We start from the raw sequence: 17,692 nt of genomic DNA on the forward strand, positions 1-17,692 counted from the left end.
CCAATAGCTGCAAGCAGCCTTCGTTCGGACTCCTACGGGAGTCGGACTTTGCCGACAACGTCAACCGCAAGCGGACTCCGCCCGGACTCCTACGGGAGCCGGGCTCCATCCTCAACTCCGATCGCTGGTAAGCCCCCGTCCGGACTCCTACGGGAGCCGGACCTCTCCTTTGACTTTAATTGCAGGGAAATTCCGCCCGGACTCCTATGGGAGCCGGACTTCATCCTCAATTCCAACAGCTGCAAGCAGCCTTTGTCCGGACTCCTACGGGAGCCGGACTCCTACGGGAGCCGGACTCCGCCGACAATGTCAACCGCAAGCAGACTCCGTCTGGACTCCTACGGGAGCCAGACTCCAACCGCTGCCGAGCTTCAGCCAGCAGATCTGCACTCTCGGGCCACAATCACGGCCACGATCCTGCTCCACTTCCTACGGTGGACTCCCTACAGCTCCATCACTCCCTGACAAGCCGCAGTAACGGTCGCAACACTGCTCCACTCCCTATGACGGATCCCACGCCCACGCGGCTCCATTACTACCTGACAGGCCACGATAAACAGCCGCGATCCTGCTCCACCTCCTGCAACGGATATCGCACGATTCTCTCATCCGCTGGCAAGATGCGACAGCATCCGCGCCCCACTTCCCACGGCAGATTCCACGTGGCACGCCCCGGTGATGGCCACGAGTCTACTCCACTACTCTTCGCAGTAGATTCCTCCTGACTATGAGCGGCCCACTACCAGATGGTTACAAACGTCGCCATCAATCCGTTACCTCCTCCACCTATAAAAAGGGGGACCCAGATACGTTATTCTATAAGCTCATTTCTTATCTCAAAACTCTGCTAAATTCTTCGTTCGAGCACTCCATTCTTGTTGAGGCAGAGAACTGACTTGAGCGTCGGAGGGTCTTGCCGGAGCAACCCCACCTCCGGTTTAGACTTCCTTTGCAGGTCCCGGCGGTGACCGCGACTTCCCCGACTCCAGGTTCTCCGGCGCAAGTAGATTTTTGCACCAACAGTCATATTAGTGAGTCAAGGATTAACAAGTTATACAAAGAAGAATTCTTTGACTCATATGATTATAAATCATTGGGAACCTATAAATCTTGTCTCATGGGTAAGATAACCAAGACTCTATTTTCTGGATATGAAGAGAGGGTGAATGAGTTGTTAGCCCTAGTACATACAGATATATGTAAACCAATGACAACTCAGGTCAGAGGAAGATACTCCTATTTTATCACCTTGATGAAAGATTTATCAAGGTTTGGATATGTGTATCTTATGAAATATAAATTCAAAACCTTTGATAAGTTCAAAGAGTATCAATGTATGATCAAGAAATAAACTGAAAAAGGTATCGAGGTTCTTCGATCTGATCAAAGAGGAGAATACTTATCCAGTAAATTTTTTAATCATCTTAAAAGTAAAGGTATTCTCTCTGAATGGATCCCTCCTTATACACCCCAATTAAATGGTGTAGTAGAAAGGAGGATCGCACTTTGATGGATATGGTGCAGTCCATAATGTGCTTCACTGATCTTTCAATATCTTTCTAGAGATAATGCACTAGAGACTGCCACATACATATTAAACAGGGTGCCTTCAAAGTCTGTTGCAAGCACACCATATGAGATATGGAAGAGAAGGAAGCCTAATCTTAAACATCTTAAGACTTGGGACTGTCCTGCTTATATCAAAATTTTTTTTGAACATAAGCTTAGTGCTAGATCAGATAAGTGTAGGTTTGTAGGGTATCCTAAGAAAACTAATGAATACTACTTCTACCACCTACTAAACAAAAGGTGTTTGTTAGTAGGCACACTATTTTTTTTGAAAAATAAACTCATCCAAGAAAAAGGCAATGGGAGGAATATTGAACTTACTGAAGTTCATAATCTACAAATTGATCCAAAAATATCATGGTTGGACCACAAGAAGATCCTCAATCAGAAGTACCTAAAGATGAGGTACATTCATAATACACACCTCCTCTTCGAAAGTCAGATAGAGTGCATCATGCACCTCTGAGATTTGATGACAATATGATCAACATCATTCAGGATGATGATCCACTGACCTATTCGAAAGCTGTCATGAGTAAAGACTCAAATAGATAGCTGAAAGTCATAAAATCTGAGATGGATTCGATGTATATCAACCAAGTGTGGACCTTAGTTAATGCACCTAAGGGTGTGATCCCAATAGGATGCAAATGGATCTTCAAGAAGAAGATCGAAGCAAATGGCCAAGTAAAAACCTACAAAGCTAGGTTGGTGGTGAAGGATTTCAACCAAAGCTAAAGAATTAACTATGATGAAAACTTCTCACCAGTGGCTATGCTCAAGTCCATCCAGATTTTGCTTGCTATAGCGGTATACTATGACTATGAGATCTGACAGATGGATGTTAAGACCATTTTTCTCAATGGTAATCTAGAGGAAGAGATCTATGTGACTTAGTCAGAGAGATTTATCTCAAGTGGGAGGACAAATCAAGTATGCAAGCTAATGAGATCCATCTATGGATTGAAGCAGGCTTTGAGGAGTTGGAACATCCAATTTGATACGACAGTCAAAGAGTTTGACTTTATTAAAAATAAAGATGAACCATATGTGTATAAGAAGACAAGTGGAAGTGCTATTATCTTCTTGGTTCTGTATGTCAATAACATATACTGCTTATTGAGAATGATATCCCAATGATGCAATCGGTCAAGACTTGGATATCGAATAAGTTTTTCATAAAAAATTTGGATGAAGCATCCTATATACTAGGTATAAAGATCTATAGAGATAGATCTAAAAGGATGTTAAGCTTATCCTAGTCACGGTACATAGATCTCATATTAAAGAGATTTAATATGGAGGTAACTAAGAGAGGTTACTTGTCTGCAAGTCATGGTATACATCTCTCCAAAAAAATATGTCCCAAGACATTAGAGGAGAGAAAGAGGATGAATGAAATCTCTTATGCTTTGGCTATGGGATCAATTATGTATGCCATGCTATGTACCAGGCCTGATGTAGCTTATGCTTTAGGCATAGCTATCAGATTTCAAGCTGATCCAAGGGAGGATCATTAGAAAGCGGATGATACAAAGTCGACATCAGGATATGTGTTTATCCTAAATGATGGGACAGTGAGTTGGAAGAGCTCCAAACAGCAGACAATATCTGGCTCAATTACTGAGACAGAGTACATCGCTGCTAGTGAAGCCATTAAGGAAGCTGTCTGGATGAAAAAATTCATTATGGATTTAGGAGTCATTCCTAAGAATGAAGGACCAGTGTCACTCTATCGTGATAACACTGGAGTCATTATTCAAGCAAAGAAACTTAGGTCTCATTATAGATCCAAGCATATCCTCAGATGCTTCCATCTCATTAGAGACAAAATGTTGTTCTTGAATGAGTAGATAGAAAGAACAATATAAAAGACCCATTCACTAAGGCCATACCAAAGCAGCTACATAATCGCCATCTTGATTGTATGAGATATAAAGGTGATTGGCTTTAGTGTCAGTGTGAGATTGAAAGAAGAGTGCCCTATAAGCCAATCGTAAGTGTGTTGTGATGAAATTTTTTTTTATAATTTTCCAACTCATGAAATGATATTTATTATTTGAGGTATTGATTCATCATATTAGCTGCATCTTATTATGTCTAAGATTATGATGAACCCCAAAGATTAGGGTAATAATTTTAGAAAATATGAATGGGTCATACTAGTGAGATATAAAATCCTAAAATTCTAATCTTAAATATTCCTGATCATAGAAGCATTGAGCTGGAGATCAATGTTCTGAATAGACTGGCACATCCTATGTATGCTCGATGGAGAGGGTGGCAAATCTCACTAGCCACTTGTGTGGGACACTAATACAAGGATGTGAGTGCTCATTTGGCACATGAGTCCACTGAATTGACTTGATGAAAAAAAATATCTTATGGAAGTCTTACTTGCATGTCAAAGATGGTTCTCTAAGTGAAAGTTGTGCAAGTGATCCTTAAATCTGAGACCATTATAGAATCTTATGCACATGAACCCATATTTTGGTTCGTACCCAGGCATGGCATTAAGACATGTATGGGGTGTTCTGGATATGGTAGAGTATATATGGAGGTTGTAAGTAGGTCAACATGAAATTGATCACTCCTAGTAAGAGGAGATCGCATCTTGTGTATTCTCAATCCTAGATGACTTGGAAAAAGTTTTTTGGTCAAAACTAGAAAGGAGATTAGAAAGAGTTTCTAATACTTCTTCATTGGAGTCATCATTGATTAATTGAGAATCGATATGAATATATGTTTGAGTTTGATATGATTCCATACTTAAGAACATATTCAGGGTGCAGGGATGATCAAAAGATTAAATTGTATGGTAACTTACCACTGAAGGGTATATTTGGTATGTTCATCAAAATTTTATATTTTTTGGGTAATCATGATATATTGCTAGATGTTAATTTTAACTTGTAGATTTTTTATCAAATTAAAGAGTTTAATTCAATTATCAATTAGAAATGATTATAATTGTTTAACTCGGGTTAACTCGATTGGACCTAAATCGATTAGATTGAAATCTAATCAAATTTGGTCTACTTATACTCAGACCTACTGCTAACTAGATATGGAATTCAATAGATCACACACATATAAAAATTGGCCAAGGATCCTTTTGAAAAAGGTTGATTGGAATTTTGGATTCAATCAAGGCTCTGGTAAGCATGCTAGCACGAGTGGAATCCTTGCTCTTTGGAGATCAATTTGGTCTCATCCCTTACTAATTAGCTAGCCCAATTTAGTGAAAATTTGGATCAGTACATGCCACCTGGAAGCAGCCCAAATTGGAGTGCCACATCCCATTTTAACACCAATCATGAAGAGTCCAAGTTGTGAAGGACTCTTGGCGCAAAATAAGTTCTGCGTACAAGTGTTGGCGTGGGCAGAAGAAAAGAATCCTTCTGGCATGGGATTAAGATGTATGTGGTAGATCATATCACCCTCTATCTTCTGGTGCACATCTCAAAGTATGAGATGTATTCTTTTTAGAATTTTTGGGGTGGAGAAAAATTAGAAAAAGGAAGTCTCGCACGCACGTAGAAGCATTGCGTCTCTCTGAGATTTGAAGAGTCCTCCTCATCAAATACTTTAAAAATAGAATTATTTTTAGTGATAACATTCCATATTTGACAAAATATTTTTGATATTTTTTTTAAAATTTCTCCAGTCTTATCTGGATGCCAAACGGACACCATAAGTTCCTCCTCACGCTTGCACGCATGGTGATTAGACTTCACATGAAAGGACATGAAAAATATATCCATTTGTGGGAATTTTTATCTTCTCATTATATGTTCTAGAATGAAGATTAAATTCTCTATCTACATGGATTTTTGATGATTTTTCTAATTTGAGAAGGGATGTAAAAAATATCCCTTCTCTGGTCGCACGCGCAGAGCAAGGTGCTAATCGACGTATCATTGATAAGAGTCCTTCTGTTTGAAGAAACTCTTATCTCTGATAATCAGATCATATAAGCCTCTTGGATAAGGTGCATCCCTCTCTTTTGACATCCCTCTAATGGCTATAAATTGGCCAAGGTATTGGGTATCCGAGGCATTCAGAAAGAGTTTCCAATTTTATCTCCATTGCTCTCTATTTTTTTTCTTACAACCTATCTTAGTTTTAGGACAAGGCTTTGGGATTTAAAACAAAGCCTTATCTAGTCCTAACAAGGGTTGTGAGGGTTCTAAAGAAGAAGGATCAGAAGTTCAAAGAAAGTTCTGAGAGGGTGGAGTTAGTTTCTTGGAGAAACCTGATTAGTATGAGGCTAGTCAAGTTCTAGTGGCTAGAACTCTTGGAGTAAGGTGAAGGAGTACTGTCTTTGATTCAATTTCTGTATGGATCACCATTGAAGGACGGACACTTAGATATCTTGTGAAAATTGAGATTAGCACTACTAGTATTTTTCTTATCCTAATTTATATTTATTGTACTTTGATTATTATAGTCAAGAATTTTTGGGTATTGGGGTTTCTGGTGCATCGGGTGTTTTGAATGAAAATTTTAAACACCTAACCCTTCCGGTGTGCCATCAGAACCCAACAAGAGTTGGGTGTGGTTTCAGGGATGGAATAATCAGTACCTCTTTATTGTGATAATACTGGAATAGTTGCTCAAGCCAAAGAACCAAGATCTCATCATAAATCTAAGCACATCCTAAGACGGTTCTACCTCATTCGGGAGATAGTCGAAAGATGTAATGTGATCGTAGAGTGAGTTGAGAACAAGAACAATATAGTAGATTTGTTCACTAAGATCTTGTCAATGCTGCAGTTTGACCGCCACTTTGATAGCATGGGTGTCAAGTATAAGGGTGATTGGCTTTAGTGCAAGTGAGAGATTGAAAGAATTATGCCCTACAAACCAATCACATATGGGATGCAATTAGATATTTATTATTATTTATCTTCCAAACTCATATAATTGATATTAATATTATTAATAAAATTGATATTTTTGATTCATTATATACTTTATCTTATTAATTTTAAGATTATAATGAATCCCATAGGTCTGGACAATGGTTTTAGAACCGTGATGAGATCACGTCAGTGAGATCTAAATCCTTGATATCTTTGATCTAAAATATTCTTAGTCATTGATACATTGAGTCGGAGATCAATGATACTGGTAAGACTGGCATGTCCTATGTATGCTCAGAAATAAGGATAGTTGATTTCACAACCACTTGTGTGGTGATACTAATACAAGGATATGAGTGCTTATTAGAGAATGAGTTCACTGAATTAACCTATGAGAGAATAATTAAATGGAGTTTTATTTACATGTCAATTGATAATTCTCTAGTGGGAGTTGTGTAAGTGATCTTTTGACCTGAGGTCACCATGGTACCTTATGTACATGGATCCATATTTTGATTTACCACCTAACTTGGTTCTCTGATCCTTATGTGGGGTGTTCTAGATATGATGAAGTGTGCATGAAGATTGTGAGTGATCAATAAGAGATCAATCACTTCTAATAAGGGGAGCGAACATCCTATGTTATCTCATAGGATGATGATTCTGGAAATCTTTGACCAAAGCAGGGTGATAATTAGAAAAAAATTTTTAATATATCATCAATTGAATCATCACCTTCAGATCGAGATACACAAAGATAAGTGATTGGGTTTGATATATTTCCATACCCACAGCTCATCTGAGATGTTGTTTGACTAAAAGATTGAATTACACAGAAACTTACTACTGAAGGATATTTTGATAATTTTTCATCAAAATTTCAAATCTTTTGAAGAGTCATGACATGTTGCTAGACATCAATCTGAACTTATGAGTTTGATAAAAATTAAAAAAATTTGATTCTAAAATTAATTTGAAAGAGTCCAAGTTGATTGAGACTCTTCAGGTGACCTAATCTCATCGAATTAGGATTACATCGAAAGTTTGGATCCACTGCTGGCTAGATTTGGAACCCAATGGGTCATACACTTTGAGACTTGATCTTAATCTAATTTAATTAGAGTTTAATATAAATTTTATGGGTTAATTTGATATGCTAGCATATTGTATTAACCCAAGTTCCCAAATTGGTTTGGTTCAAAGTATTTGATCTAACCTAGACCAATTGGCTTTGACCTAATGGGATTGGGTCAATTTGGATTAGATCCTTATCCAACATGGACCAATTTTAAGTAGAGAAGGACTTCTCCACTTTCACCAAAAGCTACACAAAAATATAATTGCCGCCCACTCAAATCAGTATGAGAAATAAAGAGTCCTTCTTAAAGAAGGCTCTTTATTAAACGCGTTGCCTTAGAAGATAAATCAGAAATTCTATGTTTTAATGTCAAAAATTAATGAAATTTTTATGACATGTAGAGAAGGAAGAGTTCTTCTACTTCAAGTATCTAAATTATCAAATATTTACTCATCAAATTTATTTGGTGCATGGGAAGTTGGAGCACCAAAAGTTGACGCCCCTTCATCCCATGTAATGTCCCCTGGTCCCCTATTTATAGGGGATGCCCCAGATGGCTTCTGGTTGAGATTTTTGGATGAGCTAGAGAGAAGAGACATTGAAATAATAAAAAAAAAATCATAAAAAATTATGAGAAAAAAAAAAAGGAAATTTGAGTGGCAAAAATTGCTATAAGGGTGGTGAGATTTTCAGCAAGTGTTGCTGGAGTGCCCTAAGATTTAGTTTTTCTATGTGTTGGAGCCAAAAATTAAATTCTAGATTGTGTGACATCTGAAGAGTATCTTCTTGATATTATTTTGGTGGCATGATCAAAAATAACTGAATTTTGGTAAGATTGTGATGTAAGTTTGAAGACGGTAGTGTTCTTGAGAAGACAAGGTTGTGGCTGTGCACTGGACCTTGGTCAACTTTCATGTGGATCACCGTTGGAGGACTTCTACCTTGGGTTTTTGTGGAGAACACCAATGTGCCATTTTTTTATTTTGATTAAAGTATAATATTCTATCTCTTTGTATGCTTGAATTTACTTTGATCGTGTTTAGCAAGGTGATTCTAGGGTTTTGGGTTTGGCTCAATAGTTTTATTTGATAAAGCTATTAATTTGAGTATTTTAAAAATTTTAAAAATCACTTTCCACTGTGTGGTCGGAACCCAATAGGAAACCCACCCAAAGCTCACATCCTAAAGAAAGATTTTTGCTCCACTTTCTCTCTGGTATCTCACAGTGAAAAGCTCTTTTCTTTTGATGCACAAAAATATGGTCTTTTTATGATTGTCGCACAAACCAGATAAGATAGGATAAGGGCTGAAGTTTATTATAATTTAAATTATTTTAAATTTTAATTTAACTCCAACTTTTTCTCACCTTTTTCTAGCTTAAAGCGGGACATACCAGAGAAAATTAGGCATAAAAATCAATTAGAAAGACTTCTTTTTCTCATACTCAATGGGCACCTTCAGAAACTGCCGACGTGTGGAAGGATATGGATAAGGTTTTAAGTTGAAATTCAAATCAATTTGAATTCAAATCAAAACTAACCAATTTCTATCCTTAATGAGTGATAAAAGAAAGATTATTTTCTAATTTTCTCATGTACAAACTAATTTTGTGTGGTGAGAAAAGATGTGAGATAATTTAGGTGGCGCAAGGGATAGAGTCCTATTCATTTGGGACTCTAGGGTTTAACCAATTAGATTTCTTTCAAACCCAATCCAATTAAATCTAAATAAAATATGATGAATCTAATCTAATTAGGCTTCTATAACTTCAATTAAATTTGATTAAATTAATAAATTAATTGAGCCATAGATCTGATGAAATCAGGATCATTTCTTCCTTACCGATTAGGTCTTCTCATAACCTAATCAGACTTGATCGATTGAATCCAATTCAATCAAACTTGATCTAGACTTTAATGCTCAATCAAACTGAGCTAATTAGTGATCTAATTACTAATTAATCTTTCATTAATGATAGAGTCTAAGTCTAGTGAGACTCTTCAGCAGAGTCTCCGTCCAGTGGGACTCTTCAGATTAGCCATGTGATCGGAGAGTAACTTCTAATGTGTGTGACCCCATAGGTTCGAACCTAAGCCGATAACACAGAAATTAATTTCTATACCAATCGAAGTAACCATCTAGCAATAGTATCTGATATCTGGATAGGTCGAATGTATGCAAAGAAATACTCAAGAACCTATTTGGATAAAGTTACCATATAATTCACCCTTTGACTCTTGATGCTAGGATGACTTAGAGTTTAATCTGACAACTCTTAACAGTACATCCATTATGCATCTCAACCTGATAAATTCTATGACTTCTCACAAAGATTATCCTGACCAAGGTCTTACTAAATTGAAACACAAAGCATTCTCTCCAATCTCTTGGAGTGGTCAATTCCATCTTGACTCACGCACCGACTTCACAAGTACTTGACTATGCCCAAAAACCTTCTGATTTTGAATTAGAAATTTAGGGAGTCCATCACCAAAGCGAAGTGAGTTGCTTGCAAATCATCATGGTGATCTCAGATCAGAGGGATACTTATACCCATATCTTTTTAGAGTGACTCTTAATAGCATAGTGCTCCGAAGTTGGTCACATTTAGTAAAATATACTCCTATATTTTATCTGCATGCCATACCAACATCTCCATGCTCCTTGGTTAAGAGGCCAACCAACCTATATGGCACACAATGACCTACACTTGATATGTCTATCATCCTAGTAATAGTATATCATTTGGTCATGAACTCATTTAAGGACTAAACGATAAATCTTTTTTTATCGATTTAAAATAGTTCTAAGAACTTTCATCATAACATAAAAGTTCGATGTAGAAGATATACAAGCTTATAATAAAAATTATCAAATAAATATTTTATTAATTAATTCATATATAATTACATCAAATAGCACAACTGTCAACAAGCTGATGATTGGCTTTGGGATATATTTTCCAACAACTCTCACTTATACTAAGCCAATCGATACAGTATCGTATACCCATCTTCATTTTGTGATCTTTGAACTCCTTTACCGTAAGGGCTTTAGTTAATGGGTCGGTCAGGTTATCCTTTCTGTCAACCTTCTGAAGATCGATGTCATCTCGATCCCTGATCTTTCGGACAAGGTGGTAGCGATGAAGAATATGCTTTGTCCGTTGATATGCCTTTGGCTCTTTTGTCTGAGCTATGGCTCCAATACTATCAAAATAAAGTAGAACTGGACCATCAATGGAGAGTGCCACTCCAAGCTCGATGATAAACTTCATTAGACACACAGCTTCCTTTGTAGCATCAGATGCCACGATGTACTCCATCTCACATATTGAATCGGCTACGATGTACTGCTTGAAACTTTTTCAGCAGACGGCTCTACCATTTAAGGTAAAGATGTATCCCGATATGCTTTTGCTATCGTCATGATTTGACTGAAAATTAGAATTAGTATATCCCACGAGTTTCAAGTCAGATTCTTTATAAACGAGCCACTGATTTTTAGTATTTCTCAAATACTTAAGGATAATTTTTGCAACCTTTCAATGGTTCTCACCCAGATCTGATTAGTATCTGCTCACTACTCCTAGTAAGTATGTCACATCCGATCTTGTACATATCATGGTGTATATTATAAAATCCACTACTGAGGCATATGAAATTCTACTCATACACTCTTTTTCTTGAGGAGTTGTCAGACAATCCTTCTTCGAGAGAGAAATTCCATGGCCTATCAGAAGATAGTTTTTTTTGGAATTCTCCATGCTGAATCATTTCAGCATGGTATCTATGTATGTTGATTGAAAGAGTCTAAGCAGCCTCTTAGATATATCCCTATAGATCTTCATCTCTATAATGTAGATTGCGTCTCTCAGATCCTTCATTAAGAATTGTGACAACAACCACACTTTTATTTTTTATAATGCATGGACATCATTTTCGATTAAGAGAATATCGTCCACATACAAAATAAGAAATACAATTACTGAACTATTAGCCCACTTATATATACAGGGTTCCTCTCCGTTCTTAATGAAGCCATACATTTTGATCACTTTATTAAAATGTATGTTCCAACTTCGAGATGCTTGCTTTAATCGATAAATGGATCTTTGAAGCTTGCACACTTGGACTTGTCTGTGGATGTGAATCATTCAGGTTGCATCATATACACCTCTTCACTCAGCTCTCCATTTAGAAAAGCTATCTTCACATCCATTTGCCAAATTTTATAATCCAGATATGCCACCATCGCAAGCATTATCCAAATGGATTTGAGCATTGCCATAGGAAAGAATGTCTCGTCATAGTCAACACCATAACATTGACGATACTCCTTGGCAACTAGATGGACTTTATAGTTCTCAACCTTTCCATCTGCACCCCTTTTTCTTTTGAAGATCCACTTACACCCTATGGGTTTTATCCCTTTAAGTGGATCAACCAATGTCCACACATTGCTGATCTTCATGGACTCTATTTTAGATTTCATGACTTCAAGCCATTTCTTAGAGTCGAACCTCTGCATTGTATCTATATAGGTGACTGGATCCTCGTTGTTCTCATCAGGCTCAATAAGATCCCCATCCTGGACTAAGAAACTTAAGTATCTGTCTGGCTGATGCGGTACTCTACCAGATCGCCTTAAGGATGTTTGTATATTGGACTCCGAGTTTGATCTTATCAAATTCGATTCAGATTCAGTCACTGGTATCGGTTCTTCTACCTGTCAAACTTCATCAAGCTCGACTTTAGAGGCACTTATTCCTTCACTAAGAAACTTCTTCTCCAAAAAGTGTTCCTTACTACTGACAAATATCTTTTGTTCAGCAGGAAGGTAAAAGTAATATCCCCTCATTTTCTTAGAGTATCATACAAAATTATATTTATCAGACCTAGATCCGAGCTTGTCAGTTTGCAATCATTTGACATAAGCCGGACAACCCCAGACTTAAGGTAAGCGAGGTTCAGCCTACGCCCTGACCATGTCTCATATGGTGTTTTACTAACTAACTTGCTCGAAATATTATTGAGCATAAAACAGACTGTCTCAAGTGCATATCCCCAAAAGAAGATTGACAGACTTGCAAACCCCATCATGGACTGAACCATATCCCACAAGGTTCGATTCCTTCTTTCTGAGACACCATTATGCTGTGGTGTCCCTGAAAGAGTCCATTGTAAGAGAATCCCATTCTCTCCAAGATATGTCAAAAATTCACTGAAAAGATATTCACCCCTTCGATCAGATCGAAGGGTCTTAATATATTTTTTAATTTATTTTTTTACTTCATTACAAAATCATTTGAACATTTCAAATGATTCAGATTTGTGTTTCATCTAGTAGACATACCCATACCCAGATAGGTCATCTGTGAATGTAATGAAATAGCTATACCCTCCTCTGGCACTAATGTTCATAGGTCCACAAACATCACTATGTATTAGACCTAGAACTTCACTAGCTCATTCACCTTTTCTAGTAAAAGATGACTTAATCATCTTTCCAAAAAGATAAGACTGATAGGTCGGCAATGATTCACAATCATTTATATTGAAGATACCCTCTTGTGCTAACCTATTTATTCTACTTTTGTTAATATGACCGAGCCTACAATACCAAAGGTAGGCATCTGTGATATTGTCTAACTTTGGATATTTATTTGAAGTGTACATTATACTCATAGGCTGTGACAATATATAGATGCCATTTCTTAATTATCCTTGTATTATTGTAACATCATTCATAATGATATCACAATAATCATTTTTTATTAATAAACTACAACCATCTTTGGTCAAAAGATCAATAGAGATTATATTCATCAAAAAAGATGGACAATAGTAACAATCACTTAAAATGACACTATTAGACTTGAAAACAAGCTCGACAACTCCTAAAGCCCGGATTGGAACTTGACTTCCATCTCTCACATTTAGGAATATCTCATCGTTCTTAAATTTTCTACTAACTTGAAGTCTTTGCAACAAATTGCATATGTGAACTAGACTTCTGATATCCAATACCCAGGTAGTAGTGTCACATTTAGAGAAATTATAAAGTATTATCATATAAGCACCTTGATCAGTAACTAATTGTTCATTTCTCTTTAGCTTATTTGGGTCATATTTTACTTGACTCAATTCAGCCCTAAACTTTTTAATTAGATTGGACTCAAGATCAATATTCAACTTTCGATACTGGTTATCGAAGTTGGATCCAATAAGCTCATCACTGTCAAACAGTGAGTGGAGTGATAAATTACTAGCCATTTCTAAAAAGAAAAAAAAATACATACCTAATTAGTATATGAATTAATCAAGTCTAAAGATATAGACTTTAGTCTAAAGGTTCTCCCACTATTTTATATAAATTGATAGCCTCTACATCCAATTCGAAGAATTATCTTAATTTCTTAGTGGGTACTAGAATCCATACAGACTGCATATAGGTCTAAGTATGGCTCAGCTAACCCATATGCATCTATGGGTAGGTTCTCAACCAATTATTTTTCCAAATAATTTTTAGTAATTAGTTTTATGTCAGGTTTTGTTTCAGTAGGTGATGGGCCTCCATTGAAAGTCCTAGTTAAGCCTAACTATTAACATGAATCTACTCAATGATTCTAACTAATGAATAATCAGGTTATGGCTCGGCCAATCCAACAATTCATTAGATAGTACAATAGAGTCATCATATGATGAATAATAATTTCATCATTCAGAGAAACACCAGATGGATGGCGCCTGAAGTATCAATTAGAAATAATGGATCCATTATCATTCACCTTAATGGGAGGCTATGTCTAGTTATCACCATAACTAGCTCATTTTATGGATCTAATAATTTAGAAGATTTGATTAACATAATTTATCAAAATTAAATATATAGATCAATTAATCTCAATCCTCCCACTGACTTCACTAAGTCAAATCAGGGTGGACTAGAAACAAGTCGGTCTAACTGATAAGTCATCAATCCTCCCACTGACTTCATCAAGTCATGTCGAGGATAAAGACAAGTCAAACTAGGGGCATCTAAATCAGTCGAACTCTAGTAAGCATGGGTCAACCCTAAGCATTAAGTGATTTGATCAAAACTTGATTCACCATATTGGCCAGGTAAGTGAGATCGGTGGAAAGGATATGCCATTAACTCGTCATAGACTCAATCTATGCGAGTAGCTCCCAATTAATGATCATCGATCAAAAATATCAAACTTACCTTAGACACCAACTAGTTAATCGGTTTCAATTGGATCTACTTATGGATTTGGGTTCGACCACTGAGCTCAAGATCGAAGTCCATTTGGGTCTAATCAAAGACATGGACTCAACCAACTACAACTATTATATTGGCTCTAGAAAAATTTTGATTTAATCTAATTTTTCTTCTTAGTCTATTTGATCTTTGATTCTAACCCTAGGTCTAACCCATTAGGAGGACCTGATCAAGCTAACCCATAAACCCATCACCTATGTTTTATGCGAATGACATTAGATCTTTAATTCATAATTCTAGATCTAATAGGTTCAACCTAATTCTTAATTAAGTTTGAGACTATAGATAGGGGTTCAATATTTGAAAATAGTTTTAAATTTTATAAAATATTTTTATAATTAATTTTATGCACAATCATTTAGATCTGAAATTTGAATCGGCTCACCTTTGGATTGAACCTACTCATCACAATAGGTCGACTAAGTTTTAAAACTTAGTTGACTTATTGATAATGAATTATTAAATATAATTTTTAGTCTGTAACAATGAGTCAGCTGAATAAAAATTGAGCTAAGAAATCAGGGTCCTGAGTCGACCCAAATAATACTGAGTCAACTCAACGGGCAAACTACAATAATTATATTAATTTTAGATCAAAATAATTTTACATATATAGTAATAAAATTAATTATAAATTATTTTAAAACTATTATAAACATGTTCATGATTCTAGATTTTATTTATAAAGATTAGATGCAGCTACTTTTCATACAATGTATTATATACACAATCTTAAGATTTTGAGAAAAGTAAAATTTTCTTTTCGTATTCATCTTTATTAGATATAGTCACAATGGCATCCCTACACATCATAAGAGGACCCAATTGAATGAAAAAAAGAGAGATCTAATCTCTATTATCTCCTATGACCAGACGGCCTGGTAACAAATTTGATCTGATTACTTCGCTACTCAGATCATCTAATCTCAATAATTTAGACCTAATCTAAATTATTTCATATATGATTATTATATTTTGATCAAACCAAAATTAGATAATAATCATCATAAATAAATTTTATATACTTTAAATTAAAATCAAATTTTATAAAAATCAGCACAAACTAGGATAACCTTTGCACTATAAGAGGTAAACCTTACAGCAGGATAACCTTATATCAGTTTATGTGATCAGATCTATAACTAATTTAAAATTTAAATATCATATATCAGATCTACTCTAAATTAAATTATAGATCTAAATACATATAATATCATGTCATATCGAACCGTGGCTCTGATACCACTATTGGGATGCGCAGGGGTTTCATGCATGCATTTCAAAAAAAAATTTAGTGAAAGAATATTAGATTAAACTATTTAATATATAAATATATGTATAAAATTTAATCTTAAAATTTTAACAAATAGATCGATGATATAAATTTATATGCATAAAAATCTGAATCTAAAATGAGAAGCATGTGAATCAAAAATAGTATTTAGTAATAGATCTAATCTACCACTTCTAGAATATCGAACTCAATACTTGAGCATGGGTAGTCGAACTCCTCAATCAAGAATATAGATCTAAAAGTTTTTTCTAATCACTCACAGCTGCACAAGCATCCGACCTCTACAGATGGTCCACACGAAGCCCTTCGAACTGATCAGCCCTCCACGGGAGTGCTAGCTCGTGCAGTCGGCTTCTGATGGCAGATCTGACTTAATCTTCTTTTTTGATTACCTCAGACCTTTTCAATGTCAAAGATGGATCAGAGGAGGTTGCTAGATGGTGAAGAAAAATTAGATGAAGACTCTCTTCTCTTTGATTTTTTTCTCACCTAAAAATCTAGAACAGTTCTAGGTCTCTCACCCGAGAGGAGAATGGTCTCCTCTTTTGTTCACGCCAAGGAAGATAGAAACCTACCAAAAGCTCACATCCCAAAGAAGAATTTTCAACCCACTTTCTCTCTACAATCTCAAAATAAAAATCTCTCTTCTTTTGGTGCACAAAAATGTGGCCTTTTTATGATTGTCGCACAAACCAGATAAGAAAGGATAAGTGCTGGAGTTTATTAAAATTCAAACATTTTAAATTTTAATTTAAATTCAATTTTTTCTTACCCTTATCTAACTTAAAGAGGGACTTATTAAAGAAAATTAGATATAAAAATCAATTGAAAAGACTTCTTTTCCTCATACTCAATGGGCACCTTCAGAAACTGCCGACGTGTGAAAGGATATGAATAAAGTTTTAAGTTGAAATTCAAATCAATTTGAATTCAAATCAAAACCAACCAATTCTTATCTTTAATAAGTGACAAAAGAAGGATTATTTTCTAATTTTTTCACATACAAACTAATTTTGTGTGGAGAGAAAAAGCATGAGACAATTTAGGTGGCGCAAGGGATAGAGTCCTATTCATTTGGGACTCTAGGATTTAACCAATTGGATTTCTTTCAAATCCAATTCAATTAAATATAAATAAAATATGATGAACCTAATCTAATTAGGCTCTTAAAATTTTAATTAAATTTAATCAAATCAATAAATTAATTGAGTCATAGATCCGATCAAATCAAGATCATTTCTCCCTTATCGATTAGGTCATCTCATAACCTAATCAGACTTGACCTGATTAAATTCAATTCAACCAAACTTGATTCAGATTTTAATGCTCAATCAAATTAAGCTAATTAGTGATCTAATTATTAATTAATCTTTTATTAATAATAGAATCCACGTCTAGTGGGACTCTTCACCAGAGTCTCCGTCCACTAGGACTCTTCAGATTAGCCATGTGATTAGAGAGAAACTTCTAATGTATGTGACCCCATAGGTTCGAACCTAAGCCAGTAGCACAGAAATTGATTTTTGTACTAATCAGAATAACATCTAGTAATAGTATCCGACATTCAGATAGGTCGAATGTATGCAAAGCAATACTCAAAAA

This window comes from Elaeis guineensis, chromosome 12 (genome assembly GCF_000442705.2).
Source record: "Elaeis guineensis isolate ETL-2024a chromosome 12, EG11, whole genome shotgun sequence".
Taxonomy (NCBI): Eukaryota; Viridiplantae; Streptophyta; class Magnoliopsida; order Arecales; family Arecaceae; genus Elaeis; species Elaeis guineensis.